Source organism: Bubalus bubalis, chromosome 3 (assembly GCF_019923935.1).
Source record: "Bubalus bubalis isolate 160015118507 breed Murrah chromosome 3, NDDB_SH_1, whole genome shotgun sequence".
In the NCBI taxonomy this organism is placed as follows: domain Eukaryota; kingdom Metazoa; phylum Chordata; class Mammalia; order Artiodactyla; family Bovidae; genus Bubalus; species Bubalus bubalis.
This window is the reverse complement of record NC_059159.1, coordinates 64,458,161-64,485,682: the sequence shown is the minus strand read 5'-3', so window position 1 is coordinate 64,485,682 and position 27,522 is coordinate 64,458,161. Positions and strand designations below refer to the sequence as shown.

At 45.7% G+C, this 27,522-nt stretch overlaps 2 long non-coding RNA genes across 2 annotated transcripts; one reads left to right on the top strand and one right to left on the bottom strand.

The window, feature by feature from the left end:
* Positions 1-404: 404 nt before the first annotated feature.
* Positions 405-23,918, bottom strand: LOC123332737. Its single transcript, XR_006549721.1, has 3 exons — positions 23,751-23,918; positions 20,951-21,139; positions 405-524 (listed from the first exon to the last, which is right to left on the bottom strand). It is a non-coding gene; the product is annotated as an uncharacterized LOC123332737 (long non-coding RNA).
* Positions 21,104-26,666, top strand: LOC102416239. The gene is made up of 4 exons (XR_006549720.2): positions 21,104-23,608; positions 23,915-24,083; positions 24,270-24,396; positions 25,500-26,666. It is a non-coding gene; the product is annotated as an uncharacterized LOC102416239 (long non-coding RNA).
* The last annotated feature ends 856 nt before the right edge of the window (positions 26,667-27,522 follow it).

Here is a 27,522-nt window from a genome sequence, read left to right as displayed (position 1 = left end):
ATTGTGACCACTCTGATCACTACCATGAGCCCAACAGTCAATTCAGAGGCCATGATCACGTGTGTGTGTGGTGTAGATGTGCGGGGAGTCAGACACGGCAGAGCAAGAAGTGCCTGTGAGGACTTCACAAAAGCTGTAATAAACACTGACAATTAATTTCCATAAAGGGACAACTTCTTATGGAATATCTGTAACTTAGTGGGTTCTGCAAAGAAGAAAAACTGATAGAAAAGGAGAAAAACCTTACACAGTACCTTGATGTTTCAGATTCCACCATTACAAATAATGTACATTATGGGGACTTAAGACTCATCTCCAGTTAGATCATTAATATCTTTGGATGAGGATGTGCATGAAATCCTGGAGTCTGTTACTCTGGGGCTGCTCTGTATGAGCATTTCTGTCATAAAGCAGAGGTGATGTGTTGAAAGATGGTTTTCTTCCTTTTTCCTCCTCATTTTCTTGCATATGACATTTCCCTCTTCAAACATCTCCATCTGCCTTTGGGAGAAGTAGAATGGTTACTGTAGAAAAACAGAGAGAAAGCTTTTGACTTCCAGAAGAAGATTTTTGAAACCCACAGAAACACAATAGTCTTGAAAACCTAAGTGTGGGAGAGAAAGTAGGAATGTCAACCCAGGGTGCTTCCTTTACTTCTCACAAGTGAAACTCGATGACTGATCCTCGGTTTGCTCTAGGCCCTTGGCAGGGAGTGCTTAGGATGTGCTGGAGAAAGTTCCAGGCAGAAGGAGGAGTTTGCGCTGATGTGCTGTTGTACGATTGTGTGTGTGTGAGGGAGGAGAGAGTGTGACAGTGATTGAGACAGCGTGCCTGGCACTGAACACACTCCAGTGGATGCGGCAACACTCACGTGCTGGTTACAGACACTGTTAACACCCACCACGTTACCCGCCATGGTCACCCCTCTCCTCGTCTGCTGCCCTCCCCCAGGCCACACATGCACTGAGCCCGGGATGCTGTTTTATTCGTCATGGTGTCCTCAGCCCCCGTCACAGAGCTCAGCACTTGCCGAGGGAATAGCTTCTAATGGAGAACACGGGTAAGAAGGGGCAGGTGCCCAGAGCTGCTCCTTGGTCTACACGACACCATCACTGCAGCCATCCGTCTGCAGTCATTGGGGGAAAAACCCACGAATCTACAGTAATCATCTGAGCCTTAGATAAGATAAGGATGTGAGGTTTTTTTATTCTGAAACTGATAAAAGTAATCATGGGGCCACCAAAAAATGTGGAGGCCTCTATCTCTAGTGATCTCTTTGAGATGCAGAAAACACCTGCAGTGGATGATTTTCAGTTCAGTCACTCAGTCGTGTCCGACTCTGCGACCCCATGGACTGCAGCATGACAGGCTTCCCTGTCCATCACCAGCTCCCAGAGATTACTCAAACTCAGATCCATCGAGTGGGTGATGCCATCCAACCATCTCATCCTCTGTTGTCCCCTTCTCCTACCTTCAGTCCTTCCCAGCATCAGGGTCTTTTCAAATGAGTCAGTTCTTCCCATCAGGTGGCCAAAGTATTGGAGTTTCAGCTTCAGCATCAGTCCTTCCAATGAATATTCAGGACTGATTTCCTTTAGGAAGGACTGGTTGGATCTCCTTGCAGTCCAAGGAACTCTGAAGAGTCTTCTCCAACACCACAGTTCAAAAGCATCAGTTCTTCAGCACACAGCTTTCTTTATAGTCCAACTCTCACATCCATACATGACTACTGGAAAAAGCATAGCTTTGACTATACAGACCTTTGTCAGCAAAGTAATGTCTCTGCTTTTTAATATGCTGTCTAGGTTAGTCATAGCTTTTCTTCCAAGGAGCAAGTGTCTTTAATTTCATGGCTGCAGTCACCATCTGAAGTGATTTTGGAGCCCAAGAAAATAAAGTGTCACTGTTTCCATTGTTTCCCCATCTATTTGATATGAAGTGATGGGACCGGATGCCCTGATCTTAGTTAATGGTTTAGATCTGCCTTTGTCTGAAGACGGGGCAGGGCCAGGTCATCTCTTCAGGTGGCTTCAGCTCTGCTATCCTGTGCTCTATTAACCAGTTAATATTTTCCTGTGATTTTCTCTTAGCACCTGCCTGATAACATTATTGTTTCTTCCATACAATGCAGTGATGTGACATTCATCTAATAGCAGTAACCACTCTCCTTGCCCTTCCTCCTTACCAGTGTCACTTGCTCTGTAACAAGGACGCCTTCCTTCTTTCCTTTTCTCCAGCTAAACAAAGACCATACTCAGGGCTCCCACTAGTACCTGTCACATCCTCAATGCTTAACTAAAAAGCCACCTGGACTTTCAAATCTTTCATTTACCCATACTTATGTTACTCTTTCCTTCTTTCATCCTATCTAAATTATGTTCTTTTAAAATTGTTATTATTTTATTTTTTAAAATATTTTATTTTATATTGGAGTATAGTTGATTTAGAGGGCTTTCCAGGTGGTGCTAAAGAACATGCCTGCCAGTTCAGGAGATGCAGAAACAAGGGTTTGATCTCTGGGTTGGGAAGATCCCCTAGAGGAGGTCACGGTAATCCACTCTGGTATTCTTGCCTGGAGAATTCAATGGACAGAGGAGCCTGGCAGGCTTGTCCATAGGATCGCAAAGAGACAGACACAACTGAAGCAGCTTAGTGTGTGCATAGCACACATAGTTGATTTATAATGTCACGTTAGCTTCAAGTGTACAGCAAAGTGATTTAGTTACACGTATATCCGTTCTTTTTCAGATTCTTTTTCCATGTAGGTTATTGTAGAATATTGAGTAGAGTTCTCTGTGCTATACAGTAGGACCTTGTTGGGTTTTTTTAGGTAGTAGTGTATATATGTTATATATATTTTATAGGTAGTAGTGTATATATGTTAATCCCAAATTCCTAATTTATCCCCCTCCCCTACAGACCGCCTACCCACTTTGGAAACTGTAAGTTTGTTTTCTATGACTGTCAGCTGTTCCTGTTTTATAAATAAGTTCACTTGTGTCATTTCTTAGATTCCACATAGCACTATCGTGTATTTGTCTTTGTCTGGTTTATTTCACATAGTATAATAATCTCTAGGTCCATCCATGTTGCTGCAAATGACATTAGTTCATTTTTTTATGACTTAGTAACATTCCATTTTTTCTGTGATCCAACAGATGTTGGCAGTTTAATCTCTTGTTCCTTTGCCTTTTCAAAATCCAGCTTTAAACATCTGAAAGTTCTTGGTTCATGTACTGTTGAAGCCTCGCTTGGAGAATTCTCAGCATTAATTTGCTAGTGTGTGAAATAAATGCAGTTGTGTGGTGGTTTGAACATTCTTTGGCATTGCCTTTCTTTGGGATTGGAATGAAAACTGACCATTTTTTAGTCCTGTGGCCACTGCTGAGTTGTCCAAATTTGCTGGCATACTGAGTGCAGCATTTTAACAGCATCATCTTTTAGGATTTGAAATAGCTCAACTGGAATTCCATCATCTCTACTAGCTTTGTTCCCAGTGATTCTTCCTAAGGCCCACTTGATTTTGCATTCCAGGATGTCTGGCTTTAGGTGAAGGATCACACCATCGTGGTTATCTGGGTCATTAACATGTTTTTTGTATAGCTCTTCTGTGTATTCTTGCCATCTCTGCTTAATATCTTGTGCTTCTGTTAGGTCCATACCATTTCTGTCCTTTATTGACCCCATCTTTGCATTAAATATTCCCTTGGTATCTATTATTTTCTTGAAGAGATCTCTAGTCTTTTCCATTCTATTGTTTTCCTCTATTTCTTTGCAGTGATCACTTAGGAAGGCTCTCTTCTCCTTGCTATTGTTTGGAACTCTGCATTCAGATAGGTCTTTCTTTCCTTTTCTCTTTTTCCTTTAGCTTCTCTTTTCTCAGCTATTTGTAAGGCCTCTTCAGACAACCATTTTGCCTTTTTGCATTTATTTTTCTTGGGGATGGTCTTGATCTCTGCCTCCTGTACAGTGTCACGAACCTCCATCCATAGTTCTTCAGGCACTATCAGATCTAATCCCTTGAATCTGTTTCTCACTTCCGCTGTATAATCAAGGGATTTGATTTAGGTCATACCTGAATGGTCTAGTGGTTTTCCCCACTTTCTTCAATTTAAGTCTGAATTTGTCAATAAGGAGTTCATGATCTGAGCCACAGTCAGCTCCTGGTCTTGTTTTTGCTGACTGTATAGAGCTTCTCCATCTTCAGCTGAAAAGAATATAAAAAGCAAGAAAGTTCCAGAAAAACAACTGCTCCTGCTTTATTGACTACACCAAAGCCTTTGACTGTGTGGATCACAACAAACTGTGGAAATTCTTCAAGAGATGGGAAACCAGACCACCTTACATGCCTCCTGAGAAACCTGTATGCAGGTCAAGAAGCAACAATTAGAAACAGATACGGAACAACAAACTGGTTCCTAATTAGGAAAGGAGTGCATCAAGGCTGTTTATTGTCACCCTGCTTATTTAACTTATATGCAGAGTTCAGTTCAGTCACTCAGTAGTGTCTGACTCTTTGTGACCCCATTACTGCAGCACGCCAGGCTTCCCTGTCCATCACCAACTCCCGGAGCTTACTCAAACTCATAACCATTGAGTCAGTGATGCCATCCAACCATCTCATCCTCTGTCATCCCCTTCTCCTCCTGCCTTCAATCTTTCCCAACATCAGGGTCTTTTTAAGTGAATCGGGTTTTTTGCATCAGGTGGCCAAAGTATTGGAGTTTCAGCTTCAGCATCAGTCCTTCCAGTGAATATTCAGGACTGATATGCAGAGTATATCATGTGAAATGCCAGGCTGGATGCAGCTCAAGCTGGAATCAAGATTGCTGGGAGAAATAGCAATAACCTCAGATACGCAGATGACACCACCCTTAAGACAGAAAACGAAGAGGAACAGATGAAAGTGAAAGAGGAGGGTGGAAAAAGCTAGCTTAAAACTCAGCAAAAAACTAAGTTCAAAAAACTAAGATCATGCCATCTGATCCCATTACTTCATGGCAAATAGATGGGGAAACAATGGAAACTGTGACAGACTTTATTTTCTTGAGCTTCATAATCACTGCAGATGGTGACTGCAGCCATGAAATTAAAAGATGCTTACTCCTTGGAAGGAAAGTTATGACCAACCTAGATACCATATTAAAAAGCAGAGACATTACTTTGCCAAAAAAGGTCCATCTAGTCAAAGCTATGCTTTTTCCAGTAGTCACGTATGGATGTGAAAGTTGGACTATAAAGAAGTCTGAGTGCTGAAGAACTGATGCTTTTGAAATGTGGTGTTGGAAAAGACTCTTGACTGTCCCTTGGACTGCAAGGAGACCAAACCACTCAATCCTAAAGAAAATCAGTCCTGAATGTTCATTGGAAGCACTGATATTGAATCTGAACTCCAGTACTTTGACCACCTGATGAGACGAACTGACTCATTGGAAAAGACCCTGGTGCTAGGAAAGACTGAAGGCAGGAGGATGAGGGGACGACAGAAGATGAGGTGGTTGGATGGCATCACCGACTCGATGGACAATAGTTTGAACAAGCTCCAGGAGTTGGTGATGGCCAGGGAAGCCTGGTGCGCCGCAGTCCATGGGGTCGCACAGAGTCGGACACGATTGAGTGTCTGAACTGAACTGAACATTCATCTTCCTCATCAAGTCATCTGTTGATGGTCACTTAGATTACTTCCATGTCTTGGCTATTGTTAACAGTGCTGCATCGAACATTGCAGTGCATGTACATTTTCAGAGTATGTTTTTCTCCAGGTATATGCCAGAGTACAATCACTGAATCACACTGAGTCGCTGTTTTTAGTTTTTTAAGGGAGCTCCATTCCTCTCTTTTTGCTGTGGTGATCTAAATCAGCTGGTAACCAGAAGGACTGGAATTAGAATTTCGAGTGGCATCACATTGTGAACGTCTGAGGATACCCCGGGCTGTAAATCTGGGTCCCTCTTTCCTCCAGCTGGCATCACCAACCCCCAAGGACAGACCCAAAAAGAGAATCTGTCGTGTTCAGAGAATAGGGGTTGGGGGCTGAGTATCTCTGTCCTTCTCTGCCTCCCCATCTCATATGACACAAAGGAGAGATTAGAACTGATTGTTTAAAGGAAATTTACCGAGAGAAGAAATGTTACAACTTTCCAAAGCAGCTGACTTGTCCCAGAGGAGAATTAATATCTGTGTGGATCTTTGAAGATTGAGCCAAACACTCAAGACTCCCTGCCAGCAAGTCACACACTGTTCCCTGGGGACTCTGCTGGGCTTGTCCTCCTTCCTCCTTAAAAACCGAGACCATGGGTTTCAGGGACAGCGTGTGCCGGGTGTCTCTGGACCTGGCCCACTGACTGGTGACCGTCCCGGGATGGCAGCCCCAGAGCCTGCAGCGCTGCCCGGCCCCACACCCACACACTGGGCAGACCTGATAGCCCCCAGGAGAATTCTCATCTCCTTCAGACAAGAAACAGGCTCACACTAACCATCCAGGGCAGAGCTGGGCTGAGACTGGGGTCTGGGACAAGAGGCCATGCCACCCTCAGGGCCCTGCTCCACGCTGTGGGGTCCAGAAGGCCTGGCCTCTCAGGATTCCAAAGCACAGTGAGAGGCAAGGCCAATGCATGTAAATTACATAGCAGTCAGATGATGGTTCAAGTCAAAAGCGAAAATGTATCACGAGGCAGAGCATGATGAGCTGCTAACTGAACCATCAGGCCATAATTGGAGTGGGTTGCCATGCCCTCCTCCAGGGAATTTTCCTGACCCAGGGATAGAACCCACATCTTCTGCTTTGGCAGGCAGATTCTTTACCACTGAGCCACCTGGGAAGCCCACTCCATGTATTGGGACTTTCTAAATAAATCACTAACTGGAGGCAGGACAAGGGCAGAAAATAAGAGAGAACTGGGGCCTGCTTTCTTCTGCACGATGGCCTGGCAAGAGAAAAATTGGAAGACGTACTTTAGGGAAGGAAAAAGATAAAGGATTCCTGGCAAAAACATCAAGACTCTATGAGAAGGATTTGATGTCATTCGGTTTCCTTTTTGTTTGTTTGTTTTTTATTGAAGTCTAGTTGATTTGCAGTGTTATATTAATCTTTTCTGAGTAGAGCAAAGTGACCCAGTTGTATACATATATACATATATATTTTTATATTCTTTTCCACTTTGGTTTATCCCAGGACCAAACATTGAATTGAATATAGTTCCCTGTACTATACGGCAGGGCCTAACTGTCCATCTGTTCTGTGCGTCATGGTTTGCATCTGCTAACCCCAAACTCTCAGTCTGTCCCTCTCCAACCCCAATAGAGAATGGGTTTATTTTAAAAGTTTTTATTTCAGACTTAGCTTAAGGCCTGGGGTGCTCGGTGTTTAAAATGTATGAAAACTATTATTTAATGTAGCATACACTTTGGGTTTTATTTTTCAATGTCATGTAAAAAATAGCTTGAACTATGGTTTTGTAAAAGGACTTGAAGAATTTTAAGACTGACAAGAAAAACTTGCACCAGCAAAATCTAAATAGTAGCTTTCAGTTTAATTCTAAAGTTGCTGGGGGTGACAGTTAGAGCCCCCTGTTGTTCCACGTTCCAGCGGGTAGATAAAGGAGGTCTGACTGATACTGCAGTTTTCTCTGTAAATCGCACTGCTGGTAGTAGCCATGTGCATTTTGGACTAAGATCAAGCAAACTTGGGTTTAAAAGAAGCCTAGAAACAGAATGCCAGTTTAGGCCTGGGCACTGATTCTTTCCTAAGCCAGGATGGGGCTGCTTATTTTGAATAGCTCCCCAAGTGGGCAATGAAGCAAAGCATGTTACAATTAATAGTAGCAAAACTACAAGAGTGGAAAAGTATGTCCCTACACAGTTACATGACCAAAGAAGGACTAATGTTTTATAGAGCTCAGTATGCATGTATTGAATTCTCAAAACCACCTCTGGGACAATATTACTATTGTTGTTTAGTCATTCAATGGGGTCTGACTCTTGGGACCCCTTGGACTATAGCCCACCAGGCTCCTCTTCCATGGGATTTCCCAGGCAAGAATACTGGAGTGGGTTGCTATTTCCTACTGTACGGGATCTTTTTGACCCAGTGATCAAACGCGCATCTCTTATATCTCCTACACTGGGAGGCAGATTCTTTACAAATGAGCCACCAGGGGAGCCCCTAATATTACTATTAACCCCACTTTCCTGGTGGCTTAGACAGTAAAGAATCTACCTGTAATGCAGGCGACTGGGTTTTATCCCTAGGTCTAGGGAAGATCCCTAGAGAAGGGAATGGCAGCCCACTCCAGTATTCTTGCCTGGAAAATTCCATGGATAGACCATGGGGTTGCAAAGAGTCAGAAAAGACTGAGAAACTAACACATAGGTGAGAAATCAGTTCATAGAAGTTTAATGATTTATCTAGTAAACTGCAGACTCATGCAAACTCTTGTGTCCTAATTCTAACATTAAGAGCTGGTAACTAAGCATTGAAGGTGACTGACTCTCCATGCCAGGAAGATGCACACCCCTTCATTTTTGTTGATGGCTGAGGGAAATAATTAACCCTTCTAAGCCAGTGTGGCTTTATCATTTCAGACGTAAAGGATTCTAAGTGGGATTAGATAGCAATGCACAGCAAGAGTCAAAAGGAGCAAAATTAGGGACGAGCCAATAGTGGATAAAAGCACTGGTTTTGGAATCAGAAGGCAGCTGACCTTGACCTCCAGCTCTCACTGGCATGTGACCTTCAGGAAGTCGTTTAACCTCTCTGGGCCTCGGTGTCCTCATTTGTGAAATAGGGTACTTTCCTGGTGGCTCAGATGGTAAAGAACCTGCCTGCAATGAGGGAGACCTCGGTTAGATCCCTGGGTCCAGAAGATCCCCTGGAGAAGGGAATGGTGATACCCACTCCAGTACTGTTGCCTGGAGAATTCCATGAACAGAGGAGCCTGGCGGGCTACAGTCCATGGGGTTGCACAGAGTCTGAGTCTCACATGACTGAGCAACTACGCACACAGGACCTAGGACATAGTGAAGTTGCGATCATTAAAGGACATACTGTACAGTAAGAGCATAGTTAATACCTGGAGAATGTAATGTGTGCTCAATAAATGGAAAGTCTACTGCCATCATTTATTCAAAAAATATTGTGTTGAGCGTAGATCGGCCAGATGATGGGATTAAGGAAGGAGAGAATGTGGTTCCCACTGTATAAGTGATGCGTTTTAGCACCATTGCCCCTGCAATTTTTATCAGAATGTCATTATTTTAAAATTTCTGACCACTATCCCCAAGATACATGATCTATTATAATGAATACTGATTTATAAATTATGTGTGCATGCTACTGTATTAAAAGTCATGCACTTAATAAAGCATCCATGATAAATATTTGTGAAGAGTGAATAACTAAGATCCCCCTGGACTATCTCACACACCCCTTGGAGTGTAGACAGTCTACCTTGGAGACATTGTTCAGCCCTACAGTCAAACTTTACTAAAAATGGCTAGACATTAAATATTTATAGTTTTGCAAACTCTGTTGCATGGATTTTGTTTTGGTTTTGCTTTTATTTTTTTTATTTTTATTTTTTGCTTTTAAAAATTGTAAACAACCCTTTAAAAATGTAAAGCAACTTTTAGCTCCAGAGTCATACAAGAACAGAGTTGGACTCTAGTTTACCCATCCTGTTTCAGGTGTAGATATTTGGCAGTGGATGATTCCAGACAATGAACCAGTCAGTGAACAAATGCTGTATTAAGTGCCCTGAATGAAGGGACCTGTAGAGTGCATGGGAGAAAGAAGAGGCCAGCTGTAGCTCAGATGGTCAGAGAAGATGCCACTTCAGCTAGGACCTAGAGGGTAGAAGGACAGAAGGAAATCTTCCTGACGAAGGGAGGAACGTGTAGGTCCAAGGTGCTGGGGTGGAAAGGGCTCGTTTTCAGGACTGAGAGGCAGTCGGAGGGGGCGGGTGTGCAGTGTGACTCGGGGTCAGGCATGAGGCAGCCTGGAGGTCTCCGAGGATGAGCTCCACAGGGCAAAGCACGTGAGGCAGAGGTGGAGTTCGAGAGGATAAAGTGAGCGGTGTAGTCTCTGGAATGTAGACAAAGTGAAATAATAACCAGATCAAGGGTTGGCTCCTGGGGCAAAATTTTCCTTGAGCTGTATAAGGCAATCATTAAACTCGAGCTCTTTATTGCTATTCAACTCTGAAATAAGCCACCACTGAGGTTACGCTGTTCCGACTCTTATTACCCAGAATAACTGAGTTTGGAGCAAAATCTTAAAGTTCCACATACTTTTGTTGTTCTTGTTTAGCTTTTTCAAATTAAAATTGCATTACAATGCCTTGGAAGACTACCTAAGAAGTAGACAGCGATCCTGCTTCCCCCAGAGATGGAAAGTAAGGGAGACATACTCCAGTTGTCTTAATGGACCCTGGAATTTTGAACCATTGAATTGTAGTACCTATTCAAAAGGCAAATAAATAAAAATAAATTCAAATTTTAAAATTTTAAGCTTTATTAATGTTGTGCAGTCCCACAAAAATGAAGTAGTCCTCTAGAAACTGATTTGACTGAGAGAAGTGGCCAACTTTGCCGTAGTATATTCAAAACAGGACTGAGCTGACAATGCTGCCAAGTGTTTGTATGTGTGTAACGGGAGCCCGATGCCTGCAAATGTACGCATTCATATAAAAAAATTAGTCTGAAAGAGAAGGGAAGTAGGTGCAGGTTGTGTTAAAGCCAGCTTGTACTTTGGAAAATAATTCAGCAGCTCTTCAAAAAGGTAGAGTTCCCCTGTGACTCAGCAGTTGTACTCCTGGGCATCAACTCTAGAGAAATGAGACACGCGTCCACCTAGAAGCGCGTCCATGAACGTCGATAGTAACGTTGCTCACGCCACAGAGTGGAAGCAGCCAGCTGTCCCTCAGTCAGATGTCCACACACAGGCGGTCGCCTGTGCAGTACTCCCGCAACGGAATAGTAGGCAATAGAATGAAGCACCAAGAAACGCTACAAGGGTGAAGCTGGAAAATATGTTGTGAAGTGAAAAAAGCTAGTGGCCACAGATCATGTGTCATATGGTGCCATTTGTATGAAATGTCCAAAAGAGGTGAATTCATAGAAACAGATAGTAGATGAGTGATGGCTCATGGGGACAAAGTAGGAAGGGGAGTGAATGCAGTGGGTATTGACTTTCTTTTAAGGGAGATAAAAATGCTCTAAAATTCAATTTTGGTGATGATTAAATAACCCTGTGAATATGCTAAAAAACATAGAATTTTACACTTTAAGTAGCTAAATTGTATGCTATGTGAATTTCTATCTAAATAAAGCTGTTTTTCCAGAAAGTCAACTTATAAAAAGCTACTCAGACACATACATAACTAAAGGGGCAGCTAACTGCCAGTTAGAACTAACAGTGTCAACACAGGAACACTGGACTTCTAAAAGCCGAGGCCACAGGCACCTTTTGTTACAGCGGTCGACTCTGGCATCTTGCCGGTCGTGCGGAAGGCCTGAGCCCCGTGGAGCTGGCAGTCCGGACCACGGCGAGTCGCCCACAGCCCCGCTCTTCCCTGACTGCCCGTGATGGCGCCAGGCGGTGGGCTGAAGGGTGAGAGCACTGCACAGCTGTAAATAGTTCTGGAATCGGTGACCGCGGCCTTCAGAAAGCATTTGACACACAGACTCAACCTGTGAGCAGGGCTGCCGTTCCCTCCTGCCCATGAGAGGAGGCCACGCGTCAGGAGACTGCGGGAAACCTGCAGACTGTCAGTCTTGGGGAGCACAGGAGTTGGCTGGCCTGTGTGCGTTCAGCTGATTCCTGTCAATTGCCCGCCATTCCTCGCAGATCTTTTACTGACAGATGCGAACAATAGATTCCTTTGGTTGTTAGAGTTCTGCTGTTTTACTGTCTAGTCTTGTTTTCCTGGTTTTACGTACGCCAAAACTGACATTAGAGAGATCCATATGGTAACTGATAGCAGCATATACTGACCTCATTGACCTTTATTCTTGCCATGAAAAATAACTCAAAAGGAGTGATCACATATGGTCAAATTTAAATTCCCTCTGAGAGAGTGAATTAAGTCAAAAAAAGAAAAATACTGAATAATATTGCTAATATGTGGATCTAGAAAAGTGGTTTAAATGAACTTATATGCAAAGGAGAAATATATATCCAGAAATAGTCAACAGATGGAGAGAACAAATTTATGGTTAGCAAAGGGGGAAAGGCAGAGTGGGACAGATTGGAGATTGGGATTGACATATATACACTATTATGTATAAAATAGGTAACTGATGAGAACCTGCTGTGTAGCACAAGGAACTCTAGTCAGTGCTCTGTGATGACCTAATGGGAAGAGAATCTTAAAAAAGAGGGGATATGTGGGTACGTATAGATGAGATGATTCACTTTGCTGTACAGGAGAAACGAAAACAACATTGTAAGGCAACTCTACTCCAATGAAAATTAATAAAAAATAAAATGTTAAAATAAAAAATACAAATTACATCTGAGAAAATTCAGCAGGTATCAGGGAGACATCTCTTCTCTCTACTCTTCTCTCTGAAGATAAATTTTTAAAAGTTTGACTCAGTTATAATTTTTTAAGAGCAGTGTTTTCAATCATAATTTGTTCAAAGTACTTTGCAAGCTTTTTAGGGGCAGAATTGCAAGTGAAAACCAATGCAATTCAGTTCACATGAAAAGGGAAGTATAAGATGGGGAGGAACTCGCCACAAACATTGGGTAGAAATCGCAGCCTTTACGAGGCCAATGACGGCTCACAGCGTCTCCCATAAAAAGTGCACTGTGTATCTTGAGTCTGGGCGTGTTTGTTGCACTCACACCCCCATCACCAGTGCCCGTGTCCAGCGCACTGCTGCTGACCTTGCCTCCAGCCCAGGTCCTTCCAAGGTCTCCCCTCCCAGTTGAGGACAGCTCAGTTCTTCCGGAAGCCTAGGACAAAAGCCTCTGGCCATCTCACCTCATACCCCACATCTGGTCTGTAGCAAATCTTTCAGCTTTGGTTTCAAAATACATACAGAATTCAACCTCAGATTGTCCCCCATTTCTACAGCCACTCTCCTAATCCTAGCCATCAACAGGTCTTACCCGGATGAATGCAGAAGCCTCTAACAGGCTCGCTCTTTGCTGGTAGGGTCCCCGCTGGCCCAGACAGTGTCTTTGTGCAAGTGAGAGAAAGACATCCTGCTCCACCAAGCAGGTTCCGTCTGCCAAACTGATGTGAGAATGAGCATATAAAGCCGTGATGTGCGCCATGTCACCACACGCCCTCACACATGGGACCCTCGTGCAGTGCGCAGCCTGCATAACTGTACAAGGCTGCTTGCTTCATTCTTGGTTTGATATTCTTATTAATGATAGTCTTAGTCTTATAATTAATGATATTCTTATTAATATTCTGATATTCTTATTTAATCTTATTTATTGTCTGTTCCCCCCTATAAATTCAGCCTTCGTAACAGTAGGGATTTTTGTGCCTTGTTCCCTGTGGTTATCCAGCATGTTAACAGTGCCTGACATATGAGAGGCAATACGTGAATCTTTAGCAAAAGCGTCCAAAGAACAGAAGGATCACCGCCCCAAAGCCCTGGGAGTGAGCTGCCAGCGGGGCAACTGAAATGTCCTGAAATCATTTGATCAGATGCATATCATCAAGCACTATTTCCATGGAGAGACTCCTGGAAAATAGGATTTCTTTTGAGTTGTTAGTTCTTTGTAACAAACATTGCCATGAATAAATTCTGTATGCTTTTAGTAATTTGTGGGCCCCAACTGTAAGAAGCAAAGTGCAATGGAAAAGTCCTGAGGCTGGGAGCTGGACAAAAGTTATTTTGGGAGAAGGAGGAATGCTTAATAAATGCTTTTTAAAAAATCTGAAGTATAGTTGATTTAAAGTGTTGTGTTTCAGATATGCAGCAAAGTGATTGAGTTATATGTTTTTCAGGTTCCTTTCTACTGTAGATAATAACAAACTATTGAATATTATTCCCTGTGCTATGCAGTAAATCCTTAGTGTTTATCTCTTTTATATATAGTAGTGTGTATCTGTGGAGAAGGCAATGGCAACCCACTCCAGTACTCTTGCCTAGAAAATCCCATGGACAGAGGAGCCTGGTAGGCTGCAGTCCATGGGGTCACTAAGAGTCGGACACGACTGAGCGACTTCACTTTCACTTTTCACTTTCATGCATTGGAGAAGGAAATGGCAGCCCACTCCAGTGTTCTTGGCTGGAGAATCCCAGGGACTGGGGAGCCTGGTGGGCTGCCATCTATGGGGTCACACAGAGTCAGACACAACTGAAGCGAGTTAGCAGCAGCAGCAGCAGCAGTGTGTATCTGTTAATCGCAAACTCCTAATTTATCTCTCCTCACCCCTCTCCACTTTGGTAACCATAAGTTTGTTTTCTGGATCTGAGAGTTTGCTTCTGCTTTATACATAAGTTCATTTGTATTATTTTTTAGAGTCCACATTGAAGTGATAGCATATAGTATTTGTCTTTATCTGATTTACTTCACTTACTATGATAATCTCTAGGTCTATCCATGTTGCTGCAAATAGAATTATTTCCTTCTTTTTTATGGCTAAGTGGAGGATAGAGGAGTCTGGTATGCTTCAGTCAATAGGGTTGCGAAGAGTCGGACATGACTGAGCAACTGAGCAAGAGCAGCAAATATTCTTTTGTGTCTATGTGCCCAGAGAAGGCAATGGCACCCCACTCCAGTACTCTTGCCTGGAAAATCCCATGGGCAGAGGAGCCTGGTAGGCTGCAGTCTATGGGGTCGCTCAGAGGTGGACACAGCTGAGTGACTTCACTTTCACTTTTCACTTTCATGCATTGGAGAAGGAAATGGCAACCCAGTCCAGTGTTCTTGCCTGGAGAATCCCAGGGATGGGGGAGCCTGGTGGGCTGCCATCTCAGGGGTCGCACAGAGTCGGACACGACTGAAGCGACTTAGCAGCAGCAGCAGCCACATCTGCTTTATCCATCCGTCTGCCGATGGACGTCTAAGTTGCTTCTGTGTCTTGGCTACTGTGACATAGTGCTGCTGTGAACATAGGGTGCATGTGTCTTTTCAAAATAGAGTTTTTGTCTTTTCCGAATATGCACCCATTAGTGGGATTTCTGGATCATATGGCAATTCTATTTTTAGTTTTTTAAGGAACCTCCATACTCTTCTCCAGAGCACAAGTTGACATTCCCACAAACAGTTTAGGAGCCTTCGCTTTTTCCCCACATCCTCTGCAGAATTTACTATTTGTAGAATTTTTGATGATAGCCATTCTGACTGGTTTGAGGTAATACTTCCTTGTGGATTTGATTTGCTTTTCTCTAATAATTAGTGATGTTGAGCATCTTTTCTGACTGGTTCCAAATAGGAAAAGGAGTACATCAAGGCTGTATAGTGTCACCCTGCTTATTTAACTTATATGCAGAATACATCATGAAAAATGCTGGGCTGGAGTAAACACAAGCTGGAATGAAGATTGCCAGGAGAAATAGCAATAACCTCAGATATGCAGATGACACCACCCTTATGGCAGACAGTGAAGAAGAACAAAAGAGCCTCTTGATGATAGTAAATGAGGAGAGTGAAACAGTTGGCTTAAAGCTCAACGTTTAGAAAACTAAGACCATGGCATCCGGTCCCATCACTTCATGGCAAATAGATAGGGAAATAGTGGAAACAGTGGCAGACTTTATTTTCTTGGGCTCCAAAATCACTGCAGATGGTGACTGCAGCCATGAAATAAAAAGACGCTTACTCCTTGGAAGAAAAGTTATGACCAACCTAGACAGCATATTAAAAAGCAGAGACATTACTTTGCCAACAAAGGTCCATCTAGTCAAGGCTATGGTTTTTCCAGTAGTCATGTATGGATGTGAGAGTTGGACTATAAAGAAAGCTGAGTGCCATAGAATTGATGCTTTTGAACTGTGGTGTTGGAGAAGACTCTTGAGAGTCCCTTGGATTGCAAGGCGATCCAACCAGTCCATCCTAAAGGAAATCAGTCCTGAATGTTCATTGGAAGGACTGATGTTGAAGCTGAAACTCCAACACTTTGGCCACCTGATGCGAAGAACTGACTCACTGGAAAAGACCCTGATGCTGGGAAAAATTGAGGGCAGGAGGAGAAGGGGACGACAGAAGATGAGATGGTTGGATGGCATCACTGACTCAATGGACATGAGTTTGAATAAACTCTGAGAGTTGGTGATTGACAGGGAGGCCTGGTGTACTGCAGTCCATGGAGTTGCAAAGAGTCAGACATGACTGAGCAACTGAGCTGACTGACTGACTGAGCATCTTTTCATGTGCCTGTTGGCTATCTGTTTGTCTTGTTTGGAGAAATGTCTATTTAGGTCTTAAGTTCATTTTTTTAAATTGGGTTGGAGTTTTTTTTACATTAAGTTGTATGAGCTTTTGTATATTTTGGAAATTAGTCCCTTGTCCATCATATAATTTGCAGATATTTTCTGCCAATTCATAGGTTATCATTTCATTTTGTTGTGCAAAAACTTTTAAGTTTGATTAGGTTCCAATTTGTTTATTTTTGCCTTCTTTTTTTGTGGGAGACTAATCTAAGAAAATATTGTTACAGTTGTGTCAGAACGTTTTGCCTGCGTTCTTGTCTAGAAGTTTTATGGTGTCTTTTCTTATATGTAAGTCTTTAAGTCATTCTGGGTTTATTTTTGTGTATCCTGTGAGGGTGTGTGCTAAATTCATTGATTTATATGTGGCTCTCCAGCTTTCTCAGCACCCTTGCTGCAGAGACTGTCTCTTCTCCATTTTATGTTCTTGCCTCCTCTGTCAAAGATTAATTTATCATAAGTGTGTGGATTTATTTCTGGGCTGTCTGTTCTGTTCCACTGACCCATATGTTTGGTTTTGTGCCAGTGCCATGCTGTTTTGATTACCACAGCTTTGTAGTATTGTTTGAAGTCTGGGAAACTGGAGGGTTTCCCAAAAAAAGGTTTTGCTCTTTTTCCTTAGAATTGCTTTGCAATTCTGTATCTTTTGGCATGCCATGTGAATTTTAGGATTACTTGTTTTGCCTTTTGTGGTTTGATGATTTTCTTTGGTATTATGCTTGTGTTCCTTTATTTTGGGGTTTTGTGAGTCTGTTGTATGTTTTTCATTTGTGGGCACCCTGGTTTTCAAGAATGTTAACCCATAAGTATATCTGCTTACTCTAGACTGGCAGTCATATAGGTTCAAACATGTTCTGAAAGGTCTACATTTTTAACTTCCCTCCCCCGACATTTTGTGATTTTAATGTCCTATTTTACATCTTCATGTTTATTCTTTTGCTGTTAATTATAGTTATAATCTCTCATCAATTTTTGGTTGTTTTTAAATCTATATACTGACTTACTTAAGTGATTTTCAGTTGTTTTATAAATTTACCTTTCCTATTGTGATTTTCCCTCTTTTATAGAATCTTGTTTCTTTTCTGTTTAGAGAAGACCCTTCAGTATTTCTTTTAGGATGGGTTTGGCATTGCTGTATTCTTTTAGTTTTTTCTTGTGTGAGAAATTCTTAGCCTCTCCTTCTGTTCTCAGTGATAGTCTTGCTGGGTAGAGTACCCTAGGTTGCAGGTTTTCCCTTTCAGGGCTCTGAATATACATTGCCACTGTCTCTGGCCTGCAGTGTTTGTGCAGAGAAATCAGCTGATGGCCTTATGGGGGGTTCCCTTGTAACCGACTCTCTGTTTTTCTCTTGCTGCCTTTAGAATCCTCTTTTTAACTCTTTCCATTTTAACTATACTATATTTCAGTGTATCCTGATAGCTCAAATGGTAAAGAATCTGCCTGCAATGCAGGAGACCCCAGTTCGATTCATGGGTTGGGAAGATCCCCTGGAGAAGGGAAAGGCTACCCACTCCAGTATTTTGGCTGGAAGAATTCCATGGACTGTATAGTCAGTGGGGTCACAGAGAGTTGGACACGACTGAGTGACTTTCACTTCACTTTCATGTCTCAGTGTGGATCTGTGTGGGTTCATCTTGTTTGGGACCCTCTGTGCTCCTGTACCTGGTTATCTGTTTCTCGCTTTAGGTTTGGGAGGTTTTCAGCCATAATTTCTTCAAATATGTTTTTGGCCTTATTTTTCTTTCTTCTCCTTCAAGAAGGAGGTTCAAGAACCTCCGTTGTGTATAGATTGGCACACTTTATATGATCCTATGGATCTTGTATGTTGCTTCCTTTTTTTTTCATATATCTGTCTACTGTCTACTGTCTGATTGATTGATTTCCATTATTCTGTCTTCCTGATCACTTACTTGTTCTCCTGCATTATTTAGTCTTGTGTTCACTGCTTGTAGCTTGTTTTCATCTTGGCAGTGAAATTGTCTAACTTTGATTGGTTCCTCTTTGTAGCTTCTAGTTCCTTGTTACAGTCATCTGTGTTTCTATCAATAATCTTTCTTAATTCCTTCAGCATTTTTATTGCCTCCATTTTGAAGTCAGCGTCTGGTGGACTGGAGAGGTCTGTTTCATCATTTGGACTTTCAAGGGATTTCTGTTCTTTTAATTGGGAATAGTTCCTCTGCACCTACATTTTCCTTAAATCTCTGTATCTGTGAATTTAAGAGAGGCAGTTGTCTGCTGCGGTCTTGACGGGCAGTGTTTATGTGGGCAAATCCCGAATCCCCGTGTAGACTAGGCGAGCCCGGTATTTCTGAAGTGAGGGCTGTTCTTCTCTTTTCTCAGTGTGCGCTGGTCATTACCCCCTTGATAAGGGTGTGACTGGTGTGGTGATGTTTGAGGGCCTCTTCTGTGCTCTGTGGCTGTCACAGCCCTGTTGGGGGAGGAGGTCTGCGCCCTTGTTGTTGGAGGAAAAGCCCTGAGGGTCAGGTTTAATGAGGCTCCATTGCCCTTGAATGTGTGCTCTGTCCCCAAGGAGACGAGTGCTGAAGCAGGTGAGGCCCCTGCGGTCACAGCCAATGTACACACCACGTGTGTAGGTCCCTGTGGTCACAGCTGATGTACACACCGTGTGTGTAGGTCCCTGTGGTCACAGAAGACATATGCATGGCGCGTGTAGGCCCCTGTGGTCACAGAAGATGTATGCATGGCGTGTGTAGGCCCCTGTGGTCACAGCTGATGTACACACCGTGTGTGTAGGTCCCTGTGGTCACAGAAGACGTATGCATGGCGCATGTAGGCCCCTGTGGTCACAGCCAATGTACACGCCGTGTGTGTAGGCCCCTGTGCTCACAGTAAACTTCTGCACTGCGTGTGGCGGCCCCTGTGGTCACAGCAGACGTACGCACCACGCATGTAGGTGTCCATGGTTCTGCCCAGAAGCTGCCCAGGGTCATGCCCCATTCTCTGTTGTCTTCACCCCAGGTCTGTAGCTGGGCTGGCACTGGGGGCTATGGCATTGTGACCACAGGAATCGAGGGGGTCGTGCCAGCTGTCTGAGACCTGGGTCTCCACTGTGGGAGGGCACCCCAGGGCCTGTCCCCCAGAGCCAGCTCCATGCTGTGGTGTGAGAGGACAGGACTGGGACGCTCCCAGTGGGACAGGAGCCGCCGCGTACCCCTCCCTGGGGCTGTCCGCGGGGACGCACACAGTCAGGGCCTCCACGTTACTCAGAGTTCGCCACAGGAACAGAACCAGAGGATGTGTGTGTGGAGGGAGATTTGTTTCAGAAACTGACTGGGGGAGTTGAGGAGCAGGTCAGCAGACAGAGGCCTGGGGCAGTGCTGGCCTTGCGGCTCTGTCTGAAGGCAGGATCCCTCTTCCTCAGAAGACCTGAGTCTTTGCCCCCAGGCCTTCAGCTGATTAGACCAAGCCCTCCATGTTATAGAGGATAATCTGCTTTACTCAAAGTCTGCTGACTTAGATGTAAATTCAGTTAAAAAAAAAATACTTCCACAGTGACATGAAACTGCCATCTGCCCAAGTGTCTGGGCACTGTGACCTATCCAAGCTGACATTAAATTTACTGAACGGCCTCCATGTCTGGTTTGAGGAATAGCATGGAGCCTAGAGAACCATGCTGAGCTGGGTGGAAATCCCAGGGGTTATGTGGAGACCAGCAGGGAAGGAGAAGGGTGCATAGGTGAGGCCCTTGCCAACCCCTCTCGGGCCTTGAGGAGTGTCTTCATACCAAACCATGACCCTTCAGAAGGCATGACTGCAGGTCTGGTGAGCAGATCTACTTAGCACTGCTGATGCCAACACTGAAGTCCCTTCTGAGTTCTCAGGCTAGTTTACCCTCCATCGTAGGGATACCTCCGAAGCCCCACATAGCAGTCAAAGTCCAACTCCGTGAGCACCCAAATATTAATATAAAATGTTTCTCTAACAATTCAAATGCCTATTTTTGGATTATCTTCCCCAGAACAATTGACAATAGAAACAGTCAACCCTTCCACACAAAACCCCACCTTTTATTTGGAATAACATGGATCAAATGAGACCCAAAATGGTGTCCACAGGACACTTCTGAGTACCTGAGTGATTGGTTTTAAGGACCACCAGCAGAGGATACCAGGATCCCATCTGGACTGCACTGCACTTCTCTGAGTCCTTCCCCCAGAGTGGCTCAAACAGCATATTTCTCCAGCCGTGATCAAGCTGCAGGCCTTACTTTCACATGCAAATGCTCAGAGACAGTACCCAGAAGGGATACCCAGAAGGGAGGAGGGGAGGGTGTCATGGACTCTTCAGGGGCCCCACCCCACTAACGTAACAGGATAAGAGCACAGACTGTGCTCATCAGTGTGGGCTCTGGCATTATTCCACTTGGACCGAAATCCCAGTTATGTTCTTGAGCCTTTCTGTGTCTCTGTTTCATCAGTAGCAAGGGATGATAAAAGGCTTATTATGGGTATTAAGTGAATTAATACTAAAAGCTTAGGAGAGTGCCTGGCGCACAGGATTTGGCTCAATAAATTTTAGTCGTAGGTATTACCTTATTAAACAGGCCATTTAACATCTCACTCTGCAGCATTTTCTCTTGGGTGTCTCATCAGTTCCATCCACAGGAATAACATTTGAGTCCTTATTACTTCTTTTGTTACCTCTGCATAACCAAAGGTCACTGCCATAATGGTTGCTCAGAACAAAGGGATTTCCCAAAGATAAATTGCAGTCTGTCCCCCTAGAAAGCAAGAACAAGCAAACAAACAAAAAACACACCATCACCAAAAGCTGCTGGCAGCCCTCCCAATTACATGCTCCAAGTTAAAGCAAAATAAAGACCAATCCTCCCTGGACACCTCCTTAAGAAAGCTGGGTATTAGGCTGGTGATGAGGGGCCAGTGCAGAATTTTCAGTACAGTGGGTCTTGGTTCAGCTTGTGTTTGTGAAGATCTCTCCAGCAGAGTGCAGAAGACAGAGGGGAGAGCTGTGGAGACAGAGTTCCAAGCACACGGCCATTGCTGGGGCCAGACAGGAAATAAGGAGACAAAACCCAAGGCAAGGGCTGATGGAATTGGGCAAAAAGACCTTCTTCAACAGTCATCACACCTGCAAAGTACAGTCGGCACATTCAGTAATTATCTGCTTTTATTTTGCTCTCGTGACGTTTGACTTGCATCAGGGCAAGATGGGATGTTCACTGCGTGGGTGGAAACTCTTGGCTTCCAGAGGCCACACAGGAAAAGATAAGCAAACCCTGGCTGTTTATTTCTCTTCTGTTTCGTGCTCATGAATTGCCTTGACTTTCCACAGTGACGGTTGCCGTGGAGTACAAGTTACCACTGAAAATTGAAAACTGTTAGATCACAGCACCTTCCTTTGTCTGAAAACACCTGGGACTGGGGTTCTGCCAGCGGAGTGCGGGCCAGGAGAGCAGAAACCTCCGCCAGAATGAACTGTCATTGCTGGGTCTATGGGCACCCATCTGTATCTTCTGGGGGCCCCAGAAATCAGCTTAGAGCTGTGCTACAGTGCAGAACAGAATCCAGCTGCCAAATCCTTCTTTTATCATTCTTTGACTAAAACAAGTACAGGATCAAGGAATTCTCTTTTTCAGTGATTTGCTGCATTAGCGTCTTTTCATTTGGGGGCTACTTAAATGCTTTTTAATGATAAGTTCGTTAGCTCTAATCTCGTTCCTGTGGAACAAATTATGGAAGAGGAGCAGTGGCTTCTCTCCCAGAGTCACAGGCCAGTCAGCCTCCAGCCTGACCATCTGTACACCAGCAAGCAGCCCAGTGGGCAGATGCTCAGTGTGTCCTTGAACTTCAACCCAGGGGTCATCTTCATAAACGGGAGACAAGCTGGACCTACCTTTTAGGAGACAGAAAGCATCACAGAAAAGGAAAGGCAAATTTAGATAACCCAAGAAGCGAGAAGTAAAATTTGTTAATGTAGGCCTGAAAAACATTATACTCTTATATGTTCGAGCACTTTTATTAAATAATGTTCTCACTGGTGTTTCATAAAAACATGAAACTCCATCTACAGTATTTCTCTAGTTTCAAGAAATTTTGTAGCTCAGTTATTTCTAAGGCAGTGTTTTATACCGCAAGCCTGTCCCTCTTCCCCTTGTTTTTGCCAAGACTATATCTACAAGATTTTCTTCTTATCTTTTATGCTAAAAGAAGTGACTAATTTCCCAAGATATGAACTCTCAAATAAACAAACACAAACGATGCAACACTGCACGATAGAAGACATTTTTCAGAGACAAAGTATTAATCTTATCTGGGATATCCTCACATATTTGGGGGCCATAAATCCTGCTTTATTCATCCATTAGGTTTTCTTTATGAGTCTCTTTTTTGACTAGACACACGGTAGTTGAAATAAATAAACCAGGTCTCCACAACCTCAGTTTCGAGGATTGTCCATCTGTTTAGAAAAAGTGCGGTAAGGTTGATCTAGTTCTTTCTATTCTTAGATTTCTTTCTTTTATAGTTGCCAATTGTCACCATCCCCCAGCACAACCAAGAAGCAAATAAAGCAGACATAAGCACCTGTTCCCAGGGCGTTTACCTGGGAGGGGTTTGTTTTCAGAAGGGCAGAGGGGACCACAGAGCAGCATCCCCAGGCCAATTAGAGAGGAGTCTGGAGACACACAGACTTATGTGTTCTCCCAACATGGAACGATGGGGAGGAGGGTCGGACGTCTCCCCGGGCGAAGAGGGACTTATTTTTAAGAAAAACTGAAGCTTGGGGTTTTTTTTTTTCCCTGTCCTTTGAGCTTCTCAAAACCGACCTTCCCATCCTGTTTGTAAATAGGAGCTTCACCCCGCCCTGCACTACAGGCTCAAGCCAAGTCACAGAATAGGATTTAAGCTAGAAGACCCTTCAGAGCTCTAGACAGCAACGAGCAGATTATTTGAAATCCTACACCAAGATGAACTCGCAGCCCTCATTCTGGGGACTCGTGTTACGTGACAGGCACCACGCTCAGGGCTCGTGTGTGCTGTACCCTCCCCACAGCCTGCCGTGATCTGTGTGGAGGTGGTGTTCAGGCACTCAGTCGTGTCCGACTCTCCGCAACCCCAGGGACTACAGCAGGCCAGGCTTCCCTGTCCTTCCCCATCTCCAGGAGTTTGCTCAGACTCCTGTGATTGGTGTGACCTGCGTGATTCACGGGAGACAAGAGGCAGGAATTCAGGTAAGGCCCTGGAGGCTGGCGTCCTGCCTGGCACTTCAGAGAGACCTGTTGGAGCCAGTTGTTTTCACAGCATTCCCTGTAAGAGGAAGACAGCCCCCCACCACCCCTGTCCCGCAAAGACCCCCTGCTGTTTGTTTCTTACCTCTTTTCAGAAATAAAACATTACAGAGAAAGCCTCCTGGATCTCTGCATCCCTGCGCGGACGGAGGGGAGGGGGTGACTGGGGAGCCTCTGACCTGGGCCGTGGGGAGGTGACGAGGTGGAGAACACCCCCCCACGCTGATGCCCACTCGGTGCCTCCCCCAGCAGGCCCCCGGGCCCAGCAGCACAAGTGACCCCCAGCCACTCCTGCCGGGACCAAGCCCAAGAGGAGGGCGGCTCAGATTCGCAAAGACAAGGCTGAGACAGAGGTTGAAACAAGGACGTGTTTACCGGCAGCTGTGAAACACGCGCACTCCACCCTCTCCCAGGGCAGGTGAAAGGCGGGGCGCCATCGCAGGCCGGGGGTGGGGGGTGGAAGGGGCTACTCCAGCTGAGTCTCCCTGCCTGTCCGCATTCCTCCTCGGCCCCCTCGCCTTCCGAACAGGGATCTCCTCACCCCAATTGTAGTGCACACTCACTGAAGGACAGTCCTCACCCCACGTCTCCGTGCTTCCTGCAGTGTGCCCACCAAGGACGTTTACCAGAGATGTGGTCCCAGACTCGGAACTGCCGACTGTCTCGGTAGAAAATGGAGAGAGAGAGACAAGCACAGCATCCATGCGGTAGTGATGCAAAGGCATCCAGAGGTGGGTGGGGCGGCTTCGTGGAGGCCGACGCCCAGGCTGACAGGGGGAGCAGAGGGTGCGTCCTGCATAGGTGTGGCTCGGAGGCCGGTGGCAGGCAGGTCAGGGAGCGGGCGTCTGGGGCCATCGGAGGCCTCTCATGTCTGTCCAGTTGTTAGCGTCCGCCTGGTCCCCTCCACGCCCTCTGTGGAGAGAGGCGGGTGGCATGGCATGATGCAAAATGACACATGGCCCCTCGAGGAGCAGGCAGGGTGACGGGACACAGTTCTGTCCTTCTCCCGGAGGAAAACCCCGGAAACTCCTCCGAGTGAGAGATGAGGGAGCATGGGTCGTGACAGCAGACTTCTCCCCAGCTCGCCCGTCCCAGGAGGCACTTCTCCAGACGCTGGCCCCTCTCCTTACCCGCTGTCCCTACCTCCCCTGAGCACATGGCTGCTCTCAGTCTGCTTCCCTTTCTCCCACTCTGCTCCCCCTGGTCCTGTGGCATCACCATGAGCCAGGTAAACTCTGAGCCCCAGGAGCACACACCCACGGGGGGACCCCGACTGCCACGGGCACTGGTGGTCCGGATGGTGGGCTGAGCCCAGGGCAGCCCGGGCTCCCTGTGACCCCGATCCGCCCCTGCGCCTTCTCTTGCCACTGCAGACTGCTGTCCTCTGCTGGGCTCCATGCCTCATCCCGCACCCAGGTAGATGGAGTGTGTTCATTAGAGAGAGATACTGAGTGGTAGATCTAGAAACCCCAGACCACAAAGACTCCCTAACACGGTCCAGTTGCCTCCCAGATACTTTACTCTCAGACCTGGCTGACGGCTGCCTGACCCAGCTTGAGGCGCTTTGTTTGCTGGTAAATGCTGCTGCACCAGCCTGGCCAGGGTCACTCTGCAGGCATCAGTCCTCAGCAGAGAGGAGGAATTCCGCCTGGCAGGTAATTAACAAAGCTGACAGGAAATCACAGTCAGCCTATTTGAAGGTGAACTGCAGTTTGTAAAAGATCATCTAAACCTCATTTCCCAAAGCCCTACACAGCAGAGCTCTGAGCCCCCTCGCCTTGGTGCTGGACTTCTGTGAAATAAATCTTCCTTTACCGCTCTCCATTCTTTACAGTTTACCTGGGACGTGGGAGGAAGAGACAGAAACTTTGCGGAGCTGGATCCTGAAATGCAGCAGTTTCCCGGGCGCTGCTGAATGATACTGGGGAGGCGCTGATGGGCTCGGAGCTCCAGCCTGGAGCAAGGCCATGCTGACCAGTGCCCCGGGCCAGTGTGGGGGCACAGGGCGAGGAGGGAAGGCTGTGTCTTGTGTTCAGGGCAGTCAGGTGGAGGCGAGTACCTCATTCTCCTGTGTGAAGAGGGCCTTCTACAGAGTGTGATGTTCGTGTGAGTGCAGGGACCACAGGGCTCAGGCCGTCAGGAAAGGTTTCAGATCTCCAGTATCCTGGGTTCAGGCTCTGGGGCGAGGGCTGGGCGCTCTCACAGGTAAGCAGTGCTCCCTCTCCTGGGCATAGTCTAGAGCCCCCTTCCATCCATGGTAATGGTTTCATGCCCCACGCAGTACCCAGGACACCTGGGTGCAGTGCCTGGGCTCCGAGGCCACCCTTGGCTCTGCTGCGCCCTCCTGTGTCTGCAGAGCCAGAAGCGGGGCTTCACCTCTGCCCTTCCCCTGCAGCGGTCTCCTGGCACACGGAGGGCAGAGACCTCACCCTTCTCTGCCCACTCCAGGAAAGTGATGCTGAACGCAGTGAATCCGCATCGTGCACCTACCTGGGAGAAATTGCCTGTCGTAGCCAACAGGGAGGTTGCACGTTACAAAGAGCGTGTGTCACAAGACCAGGTGTCTCTTCTCTGTGATGGCCTTTGGGGACAGCCAGCTGTCAGCAGGGTTTGGGGAGTGGCCTCCCGAGTAGTCACAGGTGCCTGACTCTGAGCAGCATGTGAGGCTGTGGCTCCCCGTTCTAACGCTGTGACTCTGGGACATCCATCATCACCTGTCCTGTGGTTCCCCAAAGCAGACACAGGGATCAGGGTGCCTCCCAGGCCAACCCCCGAGTCCCTACGTCCTCACAGAAAAGCGAGGAGCTCTGCAGGGGCCAGACAATTCCTCTCTGTCTCCCCAAAATCCCCTGCCTCAAGGGAGGTCTGCCCCAGGTCCCCTGTACCTGTGACAGCCGTGCCCAGATGCTCCTTATCCCCGGGGCATGTGGGGGCTCCTTACCCCGGAAGTGACAGCAGACCTCCTGTAGTTGCACCGTCCAGCCTCTCTCTCTGAGTGCAGGAGCTGCTCCTTGCTTTTTTTTTTTATTAAAGTATAGTTGATTTACAGTGTTGTGTCGATTTCTACTGTACAGCAAAGTGATTCAGTTATATGCATATATATGTTCTTTTTATAATATTCTTTTCCATTACGGTTGATCATAGGATTTTTTAAGTATTTTATTTATTTGTCTGTGCTGGGGCTAAGCTGCAGCATGTGGGGTCTTTTAGCTCCAGCATGCAGACTCCTAGTTACCGCATGTGGAATCTAGTTTCCTGAGCAGGGATCGAACCTGGGCCACTTGCATGGGGAGTGGGAATCTTAACTACTAGGCTACCAGGGAAGTCCCTATTCCAGGACATCGATATAGTTCCCTGTGCTCTAGAGCGGAACCTTGTTGCTTACACATCCTGTGTGATAGTTTGTGTCTGCTAATGCCAAACTCTGAGTCTGTCCCACCCCCACCCTTGGCAACACAAGTCTGTTCTCTATTGAGGAACCCCTAGAGCCTTCCTCAGAACTCAGAACCCCAGGTAAAGTGGCATCTTAAATTACCATCAGCCAATTCGTTAAATGTCAGTTAACACATCAGCAGGGAAGTCAGCAGAAAGTAAAGGACTAAACAGCGTGGAAGGTGTTGAGAAAGAAGAAAAGGACTTGGGGGGAGGAGGGAGCCTGGAGGAAGGCAGAGAGCGACTCCCCCACCCCAGGGGTGGTGCCCAGGACAGACCCTGTGGGAGGTGATGGTGCTTGTCAGGAAATCCTGCTGAAGGAGGAACAGGATAGTGTACGTCCTAAGGACTTTGAACTGCAGAATTCTGTGTCTGTATTGATAGATTTGATGAGGTTTGATTCTGAGACTGGCAGTGCTGTGTGC